Source organism: Equus quagga, chromosome 4, assembly GCF_021613505.1.
Source record: "Equus quagga isolate Etosha38 chromosome 4, UCLA_HA_Equagga_1.0, whole genome shotgun sequence".
In the NCBI taxonomy this organism is placed as follows: Eukaryota; Metazoa; Chordata; class Mammalia; order Perissodactyla; family Equidae; genus Equus; species Equus quagga.
In genome coordinates this window covers 13410604-13429974 of record NC_060270.1, presented here as the reverse complement: position 1 = coordinate 13429974, position 19371 = coordinate 13410604, and positions in this window count along the sequence as shown.

Below are 19371 nucleotides of genomic sequence, written 5' to 3'. Positions count from 1 at the left end.
ACAAATGCTTAGAACTCCTAGGAGTAGCTGTTGGACTGACCATGGAATATGTCTCGAAGGGTATTCCTTAGCATGACCTAGTTTGTATTTTAGAGTTGAAAGAGCTGGGGAACTAAACTTAATTCAAGTGATATTTAACTGCAAGTAACCTTAACTATCCTAACTGTCTTTATTTTATGTTTAAGTTGGTACCTATAGTTCATGGTGGATTTATGTTGGTACACCAATACTTACTCAGAACAGTTATAGACAACGATGAAGAAATTAGGGGATAGCCAGAAGAAAGGAGTAAAGGGCTACAGGGATGCGACTGAGTTGCAAATGTACACGATCTTACTTGGGAAAAATTGTGGCCCAACATGTGGTAGCTGAATGATCTTATACAAGTACGTCCCCTCCGCTTCCTTGTCTGTAAAATGGGAATGCCTGAGTCTGGCCGTGATGCAGTAGTCATGGATCACCCACTGGCTTTTAACTGCAAGTTTTGTTTATGCCCCACTGAAGCACCTAATAATTTTATTGTCATTTGAACTATTTGGTTGCCTTTACACTACATAACTTGTTGTATCATTGAACATGGTTTTCTTGCTTAAACACGTTCTGAATGATTCAAATAGAAGTGTATTTGGATATAAAACTATTCTAACATGGACATAATGCTTTCTTTGGTGTTACTATGTAATCCAGAAATATTATGATCTTTTTATTCATTTAGCTGCAGAGAAGGTCAGTTTTGTTTAAAAATGTATCTCCAACACCTATAATAATTACTGGCACATGGTTCTATGTGCTTTATAAATATTTGCTAATCACTGAATGAACAAAAGGCGTGCCAGCCAATGTTTCTTAGGTAACAGAGTTCACCTCTGATCTGGTACTAATTTGAAGTTAAAATATTGTTGTCTTTTTTTTTTCTAAAGATTGGCACCTGAGCTAACAACAGTTGCCAATCTTCCCCCCCCCTCTTTTTCTTCTCCCCAAAGCCCCCCAGTACATAGCTGTATATTCTAGTTGTAGGTCCTTCTGGCTCTGCTATGTGGGACGCCATTGACGAGTGGTGCCATGTCCATACCCAGGATCCGAACCGGCGAAACCCCGGCGCTGAAGCGGAACACGCGAACTTAACCACTCGGGCATGGGGCCAGCCCCTAAAACGTTGTTTTAATTGGAGAGATCAAATGCAGCTAGAACCACTGATCACTGTCCTCGTCTATGACATGGCACCCTAGCTGGACCTTTAAGTACCTCCTATAAGTCTTTATCTACAGGAAGTCTTTGGAAGCTTTTGTTTTCCTGATCCATAAAAAAGATGAAGATGATAGAGTTCTTGTTTGCTTAGCACTAAAGCTGTTACATAGCCAATGTTCTGGACCCAAGGTGAGCTGTAGGGTTGCCTGTGGAGATACCTAGCTGCAGTTTGCTTCATTGCCTCTTAGATAATGGAGTAAACATTTTTCTCTATTACACCAAAGAGATTGCAAAAGGGTAGATGCCTTCCTAGGTGCGAAGGGGAAGCTGGGTCCCCATGCTAGCCTTCATTCTGGCCAGGATTGAACTTTGCGGGTCGCTGGAATTTGAACCTTGAGTGAAGTTTCCCTATGGTATGTGTGCTCTTGTTATTACGGAGTAAGCTGATAGACTTGATCCATCGTCAGAAAGGATTAAATGTTATTTATGATTGACCAGAATCCAAAGCAGGGTGCAAACATTTCTTTATTCGTTCCCTTAAATCTTTGTTTCTCCGTATTGCACAAACTTCTTTTGATTTCTTTTCTCTTGTCTATTCCTCTTTCTCTGCTTAATCCTGTTGCAATGCCCTGTGCTCCAGCTGGCAAGGCCTATTTCACATTGATCCTTGTATTTCTCAGGATGGATAAACTACTAGACAAATAAACACTTTCTCTCTCTAATATCCATCAAATCTCATAGAAAAACTTCTATGAGTTATTGAGTTAAAAAGACACCCTCCCCACCTGGGGTGAGGCTAAGGTGGAACAAAAGGCTGAAGCAGGCAGAGACCTGTGAAGACCATCTCCTTGTCTCTTGGGCAGATTGAATGAGATTCTCTTCATATTCTAAGAGTAGTCTGCATTGTCACTTGGTATCACTTCTGACCCCATCAAATCTTAATGGCCGCTCTAGTCTCATGATGTGTGGAAATAAAAGATAATTTCGTCTCTGTCTTTTTAAATGTGATTTTCACAGAGGCAGCTATCATTTGACTCTTGCTCCTAACGCTGAGTTTACCTGCACATTAATTATCTATGACCACCTTAACAGGGATTTGTTAATAACAGTAAACAACTGGTTGTCAGGACAGAAATGGGACCCTGGGTGGATAGGTATTTGTGGGGGTTCTTGTGAGCATTCAGGGAGAAGATGGCCAGGGTAGGCCTCCAGGAGCCACCAACATCATGTCACAGCTTCTGTTTCCTTGGGAAGCAGATGAGATTAACTGCCTGAGAGCATTGCCATTATTCTTAAGTGAGTTATTGCAAGGATCTATGTAGTAGGCTGTTTGCAGGAAAGAACGAGGACGCCAGAGTAAATGTTTAAGAAATGAGATTTCCAGAAACGGAGCTCTTAGTAGTTTACTGGCTTTCTCAGAAGAGGAAGATTATGCAAATATGGACTATTTATTCAGATATTCAATTTAAAATAAGCTTTCTTTAGCGTTACTATGTAAACTCCAATAATATTATGTGTCTTTTTTATTTAAAAATGTAGACAGCGTGTATATGTGTTGGTTTCTACCTAGCTTTCATTCTTTCTTCTTCCTAAGTGAATCCTTTAAAAAAAATTATTTCCAGATATTTACCTCTTTCTCAACCAGCCAGGTACCTCTAGACATACTGGTCACACCTCCAGTTTCTGTAGTGGACTCATTGGATTAAGAATAATCCTAGTGACTTTGAGGAATGAGCTCATGAACCAATTTTAGTCAATGAAATATGAGAGTAATTTTTCTAGGAGGATCCAGAAAGAGTTTTCCTCACTTCTAAGAGAATTGTGCAAGAGGAAACAACATCTCTGTACGCTGTCATGTCTGGATTTTCTGAAACTCTGGTAGCCATACTCTTTATGTCTAAGGGTAGAGCCAATGTTGAGGACGGCTGAACCAAGAAGAGGAAAGAAACTGGGCTCCTGGTGTTATTATTGATCTGTTGAATCAACCAGTCCTGAAATCAAATCCATCTGTGGTGAAAGTCTTTAGGATCCAAACATTTGGAAATTTGTTGAATTCCTTTTTTACTTGGCTATTTATGGAAGAAAATAAGAAATGATTTGCTCCCATAACATTTTTCATGCTTTTTTTCCTTTTTTAACTATGCTTTGCAAAATAAATACTTATTCCTTGAATACTGATGAAGATCTGGAAAAAGACATCAGGGATATATCATATTCAGAATTGATTGAAGTTGATATAAGGAACACATTGTCTGTAACTTCTTGTCCTAAACCAGAGAATTACCTTTATATTTTATCCTACTGCTAATAAACCACAGAACACTTAAGGCCTGATCACTCTCGTTCCTACCTCACAGACACATCTCACTTCTGCGATTCTCTTATGATGTTCACATAGCACCTTCTTCTTCCATCTACTTTTCTACAAAATCCATCTTTCAGCTATTTCCAAATGGGTCAGTTCCTCTAGTTCATCTTTGAAGTCATTTTGGAAATGATTTTTAAAAAATAGCGGTTGATTCTTTATGTCTGAATATTATTATAAAATATTCAAAATTTTATTACAAGAGAAAAATCTTCATGAAAATTTTCTGATAGAATTAAAAATTTTAAAGTTGTTATAAACTCTGCATATTATTTCTCAAGGTAGTGTGTATCTTTACATTTAGTTTCACCTCATTTTATAGAAAATATATTATACTCCAAATTTTGAGATTAACATTTTCAAAAGGTAGTAAATATCTGTAGCCAGATTATAGTCAAGTATACTTTTAATTTCTATTCCTTAACAATGGATGGAAAATAATTATAAAAATTTTAATTTATTTTAAGTGATTGCTTTTATTTGAGATGGTAGTAGAAGTTTAAGTGTGGCAAAATATCCAGATTTTTTTCAAGTTCTTATTTATTCATGTTTTATGGTACTTTTTTCTCCATTTTATGCATTTTTCTTCTGAATAATTTAATTTAAAAATGACACTTTATAAGGAAAACATTTCAGTGGTTACCAGGGGAAGGGGATAGAGAGTGGGCACAGGGGGTGAAGGCGAGCACTTACGTGGTGACAGACAAGAAATAATGTACAACTGACATTTCACAATTATGTAAACGATTATGAATCTCAATTAAAATTAATTAAAATTAATTAATTAATTTTAAAAATAAAATAAATAAAAATTTCACTTTAAATTCTGTAATTTTTAAATTTTCACACAGAATTCTACTTTTAGAAAAATATTTTTCTACTTGCAGAATGTTTAAGGAAATTGAGAAGGAAGCTGGAACAACATAGTACCTTAAAAAAAAATCACATTTTTGCCAAACTCAAATGTACTCTGACACTGAAGAATTTTGTAGTTTCAGTTTAAATAATAATAATAAGAAAACCCACATTGTTTGAGTGAGCCCAAAATGAGTTGCCTCATCTTAGTGGTTTTGTGTTTTTCTTCTCGCCCTCTCTTTTTTTTAAATGCTAATCAGACTTCCTGGAAATTTACCCTTTGTCTCGTTAAAGATGAGTTCTGTAGTCAAGCAAATTGGGAGAACGCCACATGCTTTCCCCCTTGATATTAATACTGCACATCAGCGTCTGAGGGAGGGAGAGAATCCAGCAGTGAAGACATTTTGTTTCAGCAGCCTTTAATCCTGGGTCCATTTCTCCAGTCACAGCTCTGAACATCCCATGGAACTAATGTTTCATTTAACACTTTGGGAGGTATCACCCTAACTAAACCTTCCCATCAACCCAAGGAGTCATTGGAGCTTCTCTGGTTAAGAAAACATAATTTGTGTAGCCATTGAATTATCTTTAATTTTTTTAAAACTACTTTAATTGGGAATTGCTATCTCACGTGGTGATGGAAATCCGTGTTGGCAAAGCAGTATCACACCACCATGCTTGATGTCCCAGCCCTGGAAGTGCTGATCTTGATTGGGTATGGAGCTCTTTTAACAAATGTCCCAATTTACTAACTGCATTCCCTTCACTGGCTTCAGAGGGTGGGGCAGGGTGAGGTTTGCACTTTCTTTTCAGCTGTATCAGTTTTTGCTGGATGTTTCATATGTGGGGGTAGAGAACTGGCCAAATGATTAGTGTAAATTGAATAGTAATGAGTATTTCAACAAAGCCAAGGGAATTTTTCCCTCATGCCAGAGGTCACTTTAAAGTGTTTTTTTCTCACATTGTTATACATAAAACATTCTAAGCTTGACTGGAGATAGGAAACAAAGAGCGCAGTGCCACATGCTGACCTTCCTGCAGCCTTGAGATTCCGAAGATGCACTCTGTGTTCACTTGGGCTGTCATGCCATGATCTATTGCGTGATAAAGAAAGAGTCTGCATTCTCTGACCCCAATTCCTTCAAGCCTGGAACAACACTTCACATTAGAAATTTTAAATTGACCTATCAAGTTACCATTAACTTCCCACGTATATATATGAGAAATGTCTTAATTTATTTAAAAGAAAATACTTGGGTGTTCAGTCTTCTTTTTCCCATTAAAAACATGTAATTCATTTTGCTCCTTTATGCTTTTCACACTTCTCTGAGGTTGCCCATCCCTTGAGAGAATTTTTCTCTTCAAGATTCAGCTTCAATAAGGAATACTATTAACAACAATTTTTTTTAATTAAAACCATAGTGTGGCTGAAATCAGAGAAATTTCATAGAAATAGATAACTAAAGTAGCATTTTCTCTTAGGATTCTAGGTGTCTGATATTTAGGAATGTGCTTTGAAGTAAATCTAGTCAAAATAGAGGATATGCCCCACACATGGAGTTTTCTGTTTTAACTTTTTCACAACATTTTATCATTAAACTTGGCACACAAAAAAAGAGAAAGAATTAAATTTAAAGAGAGAATCTGATTTTATAAATTTGTCCTTTTATAATTTTGGAAATATGATCATCATTTACTCATCCACTCATTCATTGACTCTCTGACTCAGTGAACATTTATGGAGCACCTGACTTTCTCAAACAAACCTTCCACTGTAATTGGATAGATGTGCTGCCTGTCTTGTGACTTCCACCCCTCCTGGTCCTGGGAATATGTCACTCATTTCTGCCCCTGAGTTTTTGTTTCTGTTATTCTCTTGAGCTGTAAGGTCTTTCCTTCTACTCTCTGACTATGTAAAGTCTATGCCTCATCCAAAGAGTAGTTTCACTCCCATTTCCTCAGGAACTCTGCTCTACCTCGCTTTAGTACTTGTTTGATAATCTTTCTTGTGAACTTCCACAGCACTTCCGGAATGAGCCATGTAAGTTAGTATTTAATTATCTATAGACTCATATCATTTATCTGTAAACAATTTCTCTTCCTGATTGCATTATTACATTGTAAGTTCCTAGAGGCCAGGGATCCTTGTGTTTTAGTATCCACCATACCACCAAGAACACAGTAGATGCCCAATAATTGCATGTTTATTGATTTACTGATCTTTTTCATTTGTTTGGGGGATACAATTCAGTTTAAAGAAATGGGCTATGGTATCAGGCTATCTGGACTGAAGTCTCAGCCCTAGCATTTATTGGCTGTATCTTTGGGTAAATTGCTTAAATAAATTTCCTCATTTGTTAAATGAGGATAATAATAGACCCCCTCCACCCACCATATACTTTTATTTTTAATTAATTTAATTTATTTACTATTGTGAGAATTAAATGACATAGTGCATGTAAAAATATGTAACGTAGTGGCGCTAGGAACTTAATAAAAACTCAATGAATATCACTTGTATTACTACTAAAGCAGCCAAATCAACCCTTTTCTTTTCCTTCTGAAATGTATTGCTGGAAAGAACATTGCTATCCAAGAGTCAGGAGCGAGGCTGTGTAGGTTAGAGAGGGGAGAGAAATGGGAACGCTATAATCCTAAAATCTCCTGTATGTCTAATCCTGTCTTGATATGTTTCTCAGAGGAATCAAAATAACACACCTATCTAACTGGTCATTTCAAAACATATTGTTTACTTCCATTTACGTACCATGTATATATAGGTTTTCTACTTCTACCTAGTTCCATTATTTTGATTCTGAACATTCCACTATTTATGTTTCAATAACTTAGTCAGCCATTATGAACCAGGAGACCTCAGTCAAATTCCCCTTTGTGGGACTAACAAATCCATAATTAAAATTAATAGACTGAAGACTCATAGAAAAGCAACACTTTTTTCTTTTGCATGGGAAATTAATGGATTAAAACACATTAAGTCACACCAGGATTTTATGTCCCATCCCTTGTTATTCAGCAAAAGAGGGCGTGTGATGCTTGCAAAACTCCCATGAGAAGACCCTCATGGTCCAGGTATTCTGCTTATCGGCAGCTTAATATTTCTACTGGAGAATAGAGAGAAGCTATCCTGTAGCGTCCTAATTGAGGTTAGGAAGTTGTGTTTGGATGTTGCATTGAGCCCACCTCCAATGAGGTAAGAGTTGTGTCTGGATATCACCTGTGGCTCATGACTTCTGTTGTTGGTGGGTAAGAAAAGAGGGCAGACAACCTCTTCTCTCTGACACACCTGGTCTATAGGCAAAGGGGCTCCTCTGTGGGGAATGCAGAACAGGGGGATTGCTAGTCACTTTAGCAAGGTTCTAAAACCCCTTGATCTAGTTCCTTTTTCATAGAATAAGCCCCTGACTTCATTCAGCCACCTTGTAAATGCTACTCTTGAACACAAACAAAAAGAAAATTAAGATTTTAGGAGACAGGGTTTGTGGTTATGTTTGCATGGATAATACCACTACGGTTGCTTTAGAAACTGGAAGAGTAAGTAGAGTTCTTTAGAGTGCTTTTGGAAAGTTTGTCTACTGTCTCCTTTTTGAAGCATCAGCTTTACCTATCCATGATCCATCCACAGACGAGGGAGGTCGAGGTTGAATGGCTTATCTACTTTGACAATCTATGAAAAATGTTAATCCAACTTCTTTGATGATGTGGCAGGCAGTGGAGAAGTCTAGGAAGGGAGTGTGTTTTTTTTTTAACTTGGTTGCTGAAAATTAATAATTATAATGTACCTTAAAATTTCCTTTAAATCATGAACTATTTTCTTAACATTAAATCTGAATAAGATAAGATGAAATGGTAAGAGTACAATAAAACAATATTCTCACAATCGTAAAAGATCCTGTGTGCATGTATGTCTGCAAGATGCAAAATGCCTATATTGTGGTCTGTGTTGCTCGTCCCTTATTGTCATACCTCAAGGTTCCTTTGACTAAATATGAAAGAATGATGCTTAAAGAACTGAAATCTCTAAATTTTAGCAGATTCTTCAAAAACAGCTACAACACCAAGAGGAGAATGCAAACACTTAACTTTGAGATATTTACAGATTTATTTTGCTGTAGCATGCTTTACATGAAGATGCTCAATAAATATTTGTCAACTGTTCAATTTGTCCAATATTTAAAAAAACAAAGTATAAAGGCATAAAACCAGCTCTTAACCATTCCTGTCATCACATCTCTATCTTTTCATTTTACAAATCTTTTATTTTGCAATAATAAAATCTCTATCTGGCACTTGTACACATTTTCATGTGAATTTTTTCAGATGGCACAGCAATGTTGCTATAGAATATTCAGAAGGAAGGAGAATGTTAGATTATCTAGTTGTCAAGTATGGTCCCAATCAGGAGCATTAGCGTCACCTGAGAAACTTGTTAGAAGTGCAAATTCACAGGCCCCCTCCTCAGACCCACAAAATCAGAGACCGATGTTTTCTCAAGTCCCCTGGATGATTCCAAGGCACACTGAAGTTTGAGAACCGCTGATCACATCCAATCCTTTCATTTTGCAATACTGAAATTGAGACTGGGACTACATTCCATGCCCTCTTCAGGCTTTCCTTTCACACGTGGCTTCAAGTACTATCTATCTGCGGCTGACTTCCAAATTGATATATCTAGACGTTTTTTTCTAAAGACCCATATCCAACTGCTAACTTGACACCTCCACTTGGGTGTTTCACAGTACCTCAAATTTATAGATACGAACCCCTTATCTTTTCCTCCAACATTACACATCCCAGCAAATGTGTATCCTTTTGCCCAGCTGTTCAAACCGGAAATCTGGGAATCTTATTTCACACTTCTCTGTCCTTTATTTAATTCATCAAAATGTCATTTCTACTTCTGAAATAGCTCAAAATAATTCTCTCTCCATCTCTATTGCTAAAGCCCAGTGCAAGCCATCATCATTCTCTCTTACCTCCTTAGTCCCACTTCCTCCTTTGACCCTTCCAGTGCTTTCTCTAAAGGAGCCACAGTAATCTTTAAAAACTGGTCATGTCAGTTCTATGTTTAATAGCTTTCCATTGTACTTAGGATAAAATCCCAAATCCTTCAAATTGCTTATAGAGGGACCCAGATTCAGTGTCTCTGCCTACTCCATCTTCCAGTGCCTTCCTTTTAATTCGTAGGTGTACCAGGATCTTTCTTGTGCTTTGACAAATATCCTTCTTTCTGACTTGAAAACTTTTCCCTCTACTCTTCACTCAGCCCCTTCCTACCTTCTAACATCAGTCAAAATCCATAGTCCTCAATGCTGGCCACAAGTTATGATCACTTATGTGAGATTTTAATAGATAATGCTACCTGGACCTTATTTGTAGATTCAGTTCCTTTGATCTGATGTATGGCCAGGCATGCATATAGTTTTTAAAGCTCCTCTAGGTGATTTTAATGTGCAAAATTTAAAACTGCTGGCTTAAATAAATGTCAGTTTCTCAGACAGGCCTTCCTTGACTCATTAGTCTCCCTGTTAGAAATCCTAATTGACTGTACTTATCCCCCCCCCACCCCAAGGGAAGGTTTGCCCTGAGGTAACATCAGCCACCAATCCTCCTCTTATTGCTGAGGAAGACTGGCCCTGAGCTAACATCCGTGCCCATCTTCCTCTATTTTATATGTGGGATGCCTACCACAGCATGGCTTGACAAGTGATGTGTAGGTCCCCACCTGGGATCTGAACAGGTGAACCAGAGCCACGGAAGCAGAGGGCGTGAACTTAACCGCTGCACCACTGGGCAGGCCCCTTCATTGATTATACCTTTTGTTTGTACTGTTTATAGTTTATAATATTTATTGCACTATATGATTATATTTAATATTTACCATGCTCAATTGTAAGCTTAATAAGGGCAGAGACCCTGTCTCTTCTGTTCACCTCTGTCTCCAGCACTGAACAGTGTCTGGCACAAGGCTGGTGTTCCATAAATTATTGTTGAATAAACTAATAAATTAAATTATTAAAGCCAGCTCATGGCAGAACCCAGTCTAAAACCAAGCTTCCATGACTTCTGGTTCTATAATTTTAGAATGCAGAGAATCCAGTGGCTTTTTGAATCTTCCACAGCCAAACAGGGACAGTTCTAATCTAGCCCCAGCCTCTTCTGGTGGAAGATGATGTGGACTGTTAGTTCTACTCCTCATAATAGCAGCCCCACACCATATGGCTACAGTTTGCTTCATTTCTGAACCCTAAATTCCAGATTGATTCTAATGTCTCCTGAGGATCTGCTGCACTCTCCTAATGAAAGAAGTACTATTGAATTTTTATGAGACTTACATATGCTTTTGGCATGAATTTCAATTCAGATCTTGTGATACAGAGAGCCATCAGGAAATAGTAGCTCTTCAGTGAAGAGCTGGTATTACATGGGCAGCTAGTTCATGTTCGCGTAAGTACTATTTTCCTCTTCAATGGACCACCTTATGTTCTACTGTATTTCATTAATATATAGCTGCAACCAAAGAGAAAAAGAACATTTAACCAGTCAGACAATACTTGTTTGGAAATGTCAAATCTACACTTTTGAATAATAGCCCCCTTCTTCCCAAAATAACATACGTAGTTGGCATTAGTTGATTGGCAGATGAGCACTAATTGTGGATCTTGATGATAATTCAAGGGGCCATGGTGCTTCTTTTTTCTGAGAAAGGAATCTAAACTCAGTGACCATCTCTGGACTATCTTGTCAACTATCTATTTGTATTGTTCTTCTTAAATCAGATTCACAAATTTTCCAGAGTAGGCCTGATTTTAAACATTCTAACTTATTAGTGCCTTAAAACATCAAAATACCCCAGGGATGTGAAAAATTTGGCAATAACAATGGAATGACTCAAGTCAGAGGCTGAAGAGAAACAGAATAGTCACAAAAACGTATATAGGAAGTTTTATATACTTTCCTAGTCATTCTCTCCGTGACTACCTCCCTAGGACGAATGCCAGAGCAATTGTTGCATTTGCCTGAGCAAGGCGAAGCTGAGTCACTGATTCAAGGTGATAAGGATGGCAAATATTTCCAAGTATAATTGAAAGCAGTTACGTTGCCTACATTGCTAGCGTCCTTTGAAGTGTCTTCAAAAGAAATTATATTTCATTTTAATGTCAAAATGAATGTAAAAATCAAGAAAACGTATGCTTTCAAGGCAACTGGGTAAAAGGAATATCCCATTTAAAAAATAACCAGTAATCACAAGTGATGCTGTATACAACATAGAAGTGAGATAAATGTTGCTTGCACTGTGAATTTGATATGCCTTTATATACTCCAACAAAGAAATATTGGTTTATTTTAGGCTCTGTTAACTACGGGTAAAAAACGGGAGACCTTTTTGGAAAATTCAAAGAAGATTTTCTTACTTTTAAGGAAACGATCTTTTAGATAAACATGTTCTTAAATTGCATTTTAATGAGAATTTGTGAGCAGAATAAGGCGAGTAGAAAGACTCTACAAAGCAGAGATGGCTAAGAGGCTCTAAAGATGTTTGGCATGAGAACATTAGAATGCCAAACACAAAGAAACTATGTGAATTCATTGCCTCATTGTTATGTACAAATGCTATAATAGAAAAGCTATTTTCCCTAAATAATAACTTTTGGACACCAGAAACACATGTATCAAGTGAAAAATCACAGACTTGCCAATACTTTTAGGAGAAAAAAAAATAGGTATTTTTTTAAAAACCAGACTCAAGTTTTTACTAAATTTTTTAAGATATTACAATCTTCCTAGTAGTGAAATAACTAAAATTACAACCTAATTTTAAGTAATTATTTTATTGGATTTTTCATTGTATTTTATGTAATTGTATTTTTTCAGGAAAGAGTATTTATTCATGTGATTTATGTAATTTCATATTATCATATAACTTTAGATGTTAATTTAGAGATGTGCAAAATATTTTTTCACAACGTATCTCATATTTTGTCGTGAAACATATAGATAATAAATAATATGCGCTAAGTTTCTGTTTTGACTCCCATTCTGCATTACAGTAACTGAATTTCTTCACTTTGGAAATTAGTGTTTTAACCTAAAGAACTTGTTTATGGGCTCCAGGGAATGGCTCTGGGGTTGGGATTTCCAGGATTAGATGTGTAGAGGTGCTTACTAAGGACCAGGTACTGTGTTAAGAGTTGCAGCACACAGAAACATTCAGAAAATGGTTCCTTCTGTGGAGAGGGGTTTCATCTAATGAAGAAGGCAATCATGAACGCAATTAACCACATAGTTAAGTCAGGTGGTGGGTATTAACGTTGAGCAATAGAGAAAGAAATGTGAGGACAAACAGGCAAATAAGGTTAATTCTGACTGGGACAAGCTGCTGAGTGCCTGGCATCTGACCAGAATAAATATTTCATCTTTCTATTCCCATGTTGCCTGCTAGGGTGTCTTGCATATAGCAGGTGCTCAAATTTTGGGCTAAATGAAAGCCAATATGGGCACTTGAGTCATCTTGCCGTGGTCCTGTGATGAGAAGGCTTGCTTGAGACTCCTGCCAGACTGAATATGAAAACAGCAAATTAAGCTTAAACATCCAGCAGGGTAATTTCCTTTTAAGCTTAAAGCTTTGGGTTTTGGGTTTTTTTTTTTTTTTTTTTTTAGGTGAGGAGGACTAACCCTGAGCTAACATGTGTTGGTAATCGTCCTCTTTTTGCTTGAGGAAGATTGTCCCTGAGCCAACATCTGTCATGTGTGCCAGTCTTCCTCTCTTTTGTATGTGGGACCCTGCCACAGTATGGCTGATAAGCGGTGTGTAGATCTGTGCCTGGGATCCGTACCTGCAAACCCCCGGCCACCGAAGCAGAGTGCGCGAATTTAACTACTCAGTCCCTAAGCTTAAATTTTTTAAAGAAGTTTTTACCTAATATTTTTCATCAACAGAGTAGGCACATCTTCAAGTAACATTATTTGGGATGAACTGGAAAAACCATGTGTCTCAAAATATATTCTTTTTCTTACTTAAAATTCTGTGACTGAAGGTTAATTTCTTTGTTAAGCTCTCAACTCCTCTCGAATGCAAATGTCCCTGGGAAGGGTCACACTTCATCCTGTTAGGACATCTGAATGTGAGTCAGCAGGCTCCTTTTTGGACCCCTGGTGTTTTGTAAGTGCAACGTCAGTGAGCTCTGTCTCGGGAAGCTGCCAATGCTCAGGGAACGGGGCGCTCCGGGGCGGTGGGGGGACTCTAAGAGGACACAGGGAAGAGTGGAGCAGGGTTTGGAGGAGGAAAGAGGGGGCGTGTTTGCCAAACCTCATTAGGACTTGGCCTAACTGTAAGGTTGTGCCTCATGTTATGAGTATTTGATAAATCTAGTCGCTGCAGTTTACAAACCTAAATCCATCCAATTAGTGTAATTAAAATTAAATTGAATTGAATTGAAATTGCAACTACTGAAATTGAAATCAGTTGGATATTCTGCAGGGTGTGAGGCAGGTCAGTGCCCCTTGTGCAGGTTAGACTCTGAGGCTGCATCCAGGGAGGAGGTATGCTGGTTAATGACCAAAATGCTGGGTCAAGCACCCATGGTCTCCCTGGGGGCCCCCCTGAATTCCAGACTACACATATAGAATAAGGTGATGCCCCAAAGGAACAAAGGTATAAACTACTTAAAATGGCCCGCTCTTCCTATTTTTAGCTCTTCTTATTATTAGTGAAAATCCTTATTATATTTGATATTGTGACTAAATAATATAATTTATATCAATAATTGGCATTTATTAAACACCTACCTCTGTGAGGCCTGATGACAATGCCTGTCTTGCAGTATCCTATTCAGTCCTCACCACTGAGGCCCAAATCAAGTGACCCAGATTCACATATACAGTTAACAGAAAGCAGAAGCAGGATTTCAAAGCAGAACAGTTGCAACCTGATTTGGAGCTCTTAACCACTCTCCAGTATCACCCTGGGGAAGGGATGGAAAGAAAAACAATTGGGACCTCAACTGTGCCTCAACCTCACTCTGCGTTTGTGTGGGTCACTTACTCTCTTATGGCCACGTGAATCCATAATGCTACATTCTGTGAGCTCAACAGCTCTTCAAGCTCAGACAGCCCACACTTGTCTGTTTACCCGGGGTCTGTTAGTGGTGGTCATGGGGTGGCCATTATCCCAGAGGGAACTTCATCCTTTACTTCATCATAGGCACATTTGACAAATGAGAATGGACCATTTGCTCTCTTGCCCATGTGGAGCTTGGTATTCGTGACCTGTGGGCCTCCCAGAGCCTGCTTTCTCTGTCGAGCCCCTTGGCTGTGAGTCACAGGGCATGCCATTACCGTATATGGAAAGCACATCGGGCTGCACGGTTAACCGGGATTACCAAGGACTGTAATGTTGGTGTCTTGATCCTCAGCAGCTCTGCTTTGAAGCTGGAGGGCAGGGCACAAGCATACTTACGTGTCTTAATTTGGTAATAATCGCGTGCTTTTCTGATGATGAGGCATGCTGTGAATATCCAAGTTTATACTACGCGTACTGTTGATATTTGATACAATATTAAGTTAAACCACAGCTAGTCCATTTGTCTAAATTTTGTCACTTAAACTCCAAACACTCATCATGAATAGACTCACGATGCGGTGGAAAAATAATTAGGAATTGGACCTTTTACTTTTCTAGCTTGAGTCATATTTTTCTTATCTTCTTAGAGATTTTCAGATGATTTTGCTTATCTTTGTATAGCCTTAGTTGTTAGATTAAAATGAATATTAATTTTAGGTTGGTTTATTTTGAAGTTATTATAGTCAGAGGCAAATATCACCACTTGGACTTCTAGACCCATTGAATATTAGTGCTCAAAGAAATCTTAGGGACCATTTAGCCTAATTCTGTTGTCAGGACACTTCTCTCTACTCCTATCAAAAAAAGAAAAAGTATATGGATTTTAGCATTAGAATTACATTCAAATTCTTGCCTTGCTACTTAGTAGCTGTGTGACCATGGACAAGTCATTGGACCTCTCTGCACCTAAGTGTCCTCAACTGTAAAAAAAAGGGGTCAGTTACACCTATGTTTACAGATCGGTGCAAAGAAGAAACATCAAACTTAGGAAAATGCTAGCTTCAGAGCCTGGAACAGAATATTAGCTTAATAATTGTCTTTTCTTCCTTCTATTTTAACTCTTGTAATATGCTGTGTTTCAATTTTAATTTAATATTAAATTAAAATAGTTATATCATAAGACATTTAAATAAGGTTATAAAGTGTACCATCTTTCTAATAGCACTTTCTTCTTTCTTTTATTCTGAGGATGTAAGAGTAGCTGTGAGATCAGATATAAGAACCTGTATCTGGATGGAAAAGGAAACTAGTGGGAGAATCAAGGAAACCTGACATTTTAAATGTCCAGAGAGTAGATATAGGCGCAGCAAAGTGAAGAAGAGAAAATGAGTTCCTGAAAAATAACTGGGGTGGAAATGGGAATGAATTTATATATAGACCTGAAATATAATTTATATAATACTATGAAGGGTAAAGGTGTAAGACAGACTTCACGACAATAAAAAATAAAATCCTTTAATATGAACAGCATAAGCCTACTCAAAATTTTTCATAGTCTAAAAACCATGTAGGAGACAGAGGGTGGGAGCCTGAACTAAACTAAAAATAGATTCATCAAGTACATTGTCTGGAATTGGGTGAAGAAGTTAAGTGGCAAATTTCGTCCCCTCTTGTGTCTTTTTCTGGAATAAAGACATGTAAATCATCAGATTTAGAAGCACAGTTTAAAAATTTTAAAATATTACTGTTTCTACTTAAGGAAATATTAATCAATTCATCATTCATTCATACATGCATGCATTGTTTTATCCAACAAATATTTATTGCACATCTATTGGACACTCTTTTATGTGCTGAAAGATAGTAGTGAGTAAAAACTGACGATAACCCTGGTCCTTGTAGTGTTAACAACCCACTAGGAGGAGAAAGGCAATAGTTATACACACCCACACACACACATGAAATTATAGTGGTAAATGAGAAGTGCCACACAGGAGAAACTTAAAGTAGGGCAGTAGGGAAAGGGCACAGCGGCGAAGGAGAGGGCTGCAGTTGTACACGGATGGGTCAGGGGAGTCCCCAGCTTTAGCGTGCCTTGCGTTCTTGAGGGAAAGCAAGCAGGTGAGTGTGGCGAGAGCAGAACTGTAGTGAGGGATTAAGTAGTCACAGGAGACGGGGTCAAACAGGCAGTGGGAACCATATCATGCAGGCCTTGCTGGGCATTACAAGGATTTTGGCTTTCATTTAGAATATAGCAATTAATTTACAATATTTTTAAGAATGATGGCAAAGAAAATTAACCCAACTAGTTGTCCCAGAAAACCCTCGCACCTTAGTAACCTTCATCTTTTCCCTTGTCTGCTTGCCCGATCCGACCAGTTACCAAGGGCTGAGTCTCCCCTCTCCGTCCCCCTCACATAGTCTTAGCCCAGGCCCTCATCATCTGTCATCTGGACTCCTGCATTAACCTCTTAACTCCTTTCTCTGCCTCTGCTTCTCTAAGATCTCAGATCCATCCTGCTCACTGCCAACACTTATCTTTCAAAAAGACTAATCTGTTTGTGTTATGCTGCTGAAATATCCTTTGAAGTTTACACTTTTTCTAAAGTCTGGCTCCTTACCAGACTCTGTACAGTCTAGCTTGGATGTACCTATCTCCTCTCAACTCTGTCACTCCTCAGCGTGTACTCCACGCTCCCCAAATGTGTCCTGAGCTTTCACCCCTCAGGGCTGGTAGGTGCACATTCCCCTGCCTGGAATGTTTTCATGTTTTGAGTCTATTACACTCTTATTCAACCTTGAGACCCAACAGCAATTCACCTTATTGAGGAGCAGTACTTAGCTTTTCCAGGTAGAACCGATGCATCTTCCTTTTGAGTACTCATAAAACTGTTCCTTCCTCTGTCATAACATGTCTTACTCTTTAATTAGTAGTTACATATATTTCCCTCTGCCAGATGCTAAGCTCCTGAAGCTTAAAGATTATGTCTTATTCTCCTCTGTATTCATAGTACCTAATGCCATGCCTAGTACTTAGAGAATGCTCAATAACTTTTATTTTTTATTTTATTTTATTTTTTTGAGGAAGATTAGCCACAAGCTAACTGCTGCCAATCTTCCTCTTTTCACTGAGGAAGACTGGCCCTGAGCTAACATCCATGTCCATCTTCCTCTACTTTGTATGTGGGATGCCTACCACAGCATGGCTTTTGCCAAGCAGTGCCATGTCTGCACCCGGGATCCGAACCAGCGAACCCTGGGCTGTGGAAGCAGAAAGTGCGAACTTAACTGCCATGCCACCGGGCCGGCCCCTCAATAAATTTTTAAAAATAAATAGATAAATATATTACTGCATGGATGGGTATATGTAAGTGGCTGGATACAACTAAGTTAAAAATAATATGAGCAAAAGCAGTCAGAGAGGGTTATCCGATGTCTTTACTGTTATGCTTTGGAAAAAATAATTTCTTTTGATCAAATGTTTTGGTGTTAGAATTTTTTCTTTGATAAATTGAGAGGGTTGAACTGGATGGTCTTTAAGACCCCTTGCAGCTCTAAAACGTTATTCATTTATTCATTCATTCATTCAGCCATGTTTAAGTGCCTAGTATATGTACAGCATGTGACTTCACCAAACCACAGATCATTCTTTTTTTTGTATCTTATATTTTGACTTAGATAAATGTTCTGATGAGGCTATAAATAAATATATGGTATTTGTTTCTAGTCTGTCATAAGCTTATAAGATTAGAAGATGTTCAGGTGCAACCTAAATGCACAGCATCAAGGGAATTCAAGGCAGAAAATGGATACTAGTAATTTAAAATAGCTTTCGATGCTGACTGACATCTTAATACCACTAAGAGATGGAAAAACCCATGTCATCCTTTCTTTAAAAGATAAAGGGATTTGGAAGAATATCTTGTTACTATACATGTTGGAACATATCATATCCACAGAATTGCTATAATAACACTTCAGTATTCTGAAACAAATTATTTACCTTTAACAGATGAAGAAAATGCATTGATATCCACTGTACTTGAACTTGAAATCTTACAGAGTGAAAGCAAGAAATGAAATTTATAATAGATCTGATTAACCTAAAAATAATCTCCTGAAATCTGTCAATATTTTCCCAAAAGCAGAATTTCTTTTTTAAACAAAGAATCCTGGCCTTGAGAACTGCTATTGACCTAAGAGAAAAGGGAACAAACTGGAACCTTACTTTCTAGGAGTGAATGGAATTTGAGATTATTTTCAGATTTAGAAATACTAGTTACGGATTATTCTTTCTTTTCTCCTTTAACTTTCATCTTTATGCTTTTCTCTTCAAATTTCTTAAACAGAGCTATGCTATCAAAGAATGTCTATCAAAAGATTATTTGGATCCAAATTAGATATTTCAGAAAACTGCTTTATATTACCAGATGTCACCCTGATGTTAACCAAGGAAACGACCCTTGGCTTGATAGCTGTGGAGAATGAGGTGAGGAAGACGGGCCCTGAGCTAAAATCTGTTGCTGATCTTCTCTTTTTTGCTTGAGAAAGATTGTCACTGAGCTAACATCTGTGTCCATCTTCCTCTATTTTACTTGGGATGCTGCCACAGCATGGCCTGATGAGTGGTGTGTAGGTCTGGGCCCAGGATGTGAACCTGCGAACCCTGGGCCACCAAAGCGGAGTGCGTGAACTTAACCACTATGCTACTGGGCCGGCCTCCATTTTCTCCTTCTTTGAAACCAAGCTATATTATATTCTTTCTCCTGTCTTTTTGAGCCTCTCTTGATGCCGTTTTTCCTCACTCACTAGCTGTCAGCTCCACTGTCTGTCTTTTTGTTCTTTGAGCTTGCTAAACTTGTTCCTGCCTTGAAATCTTTGC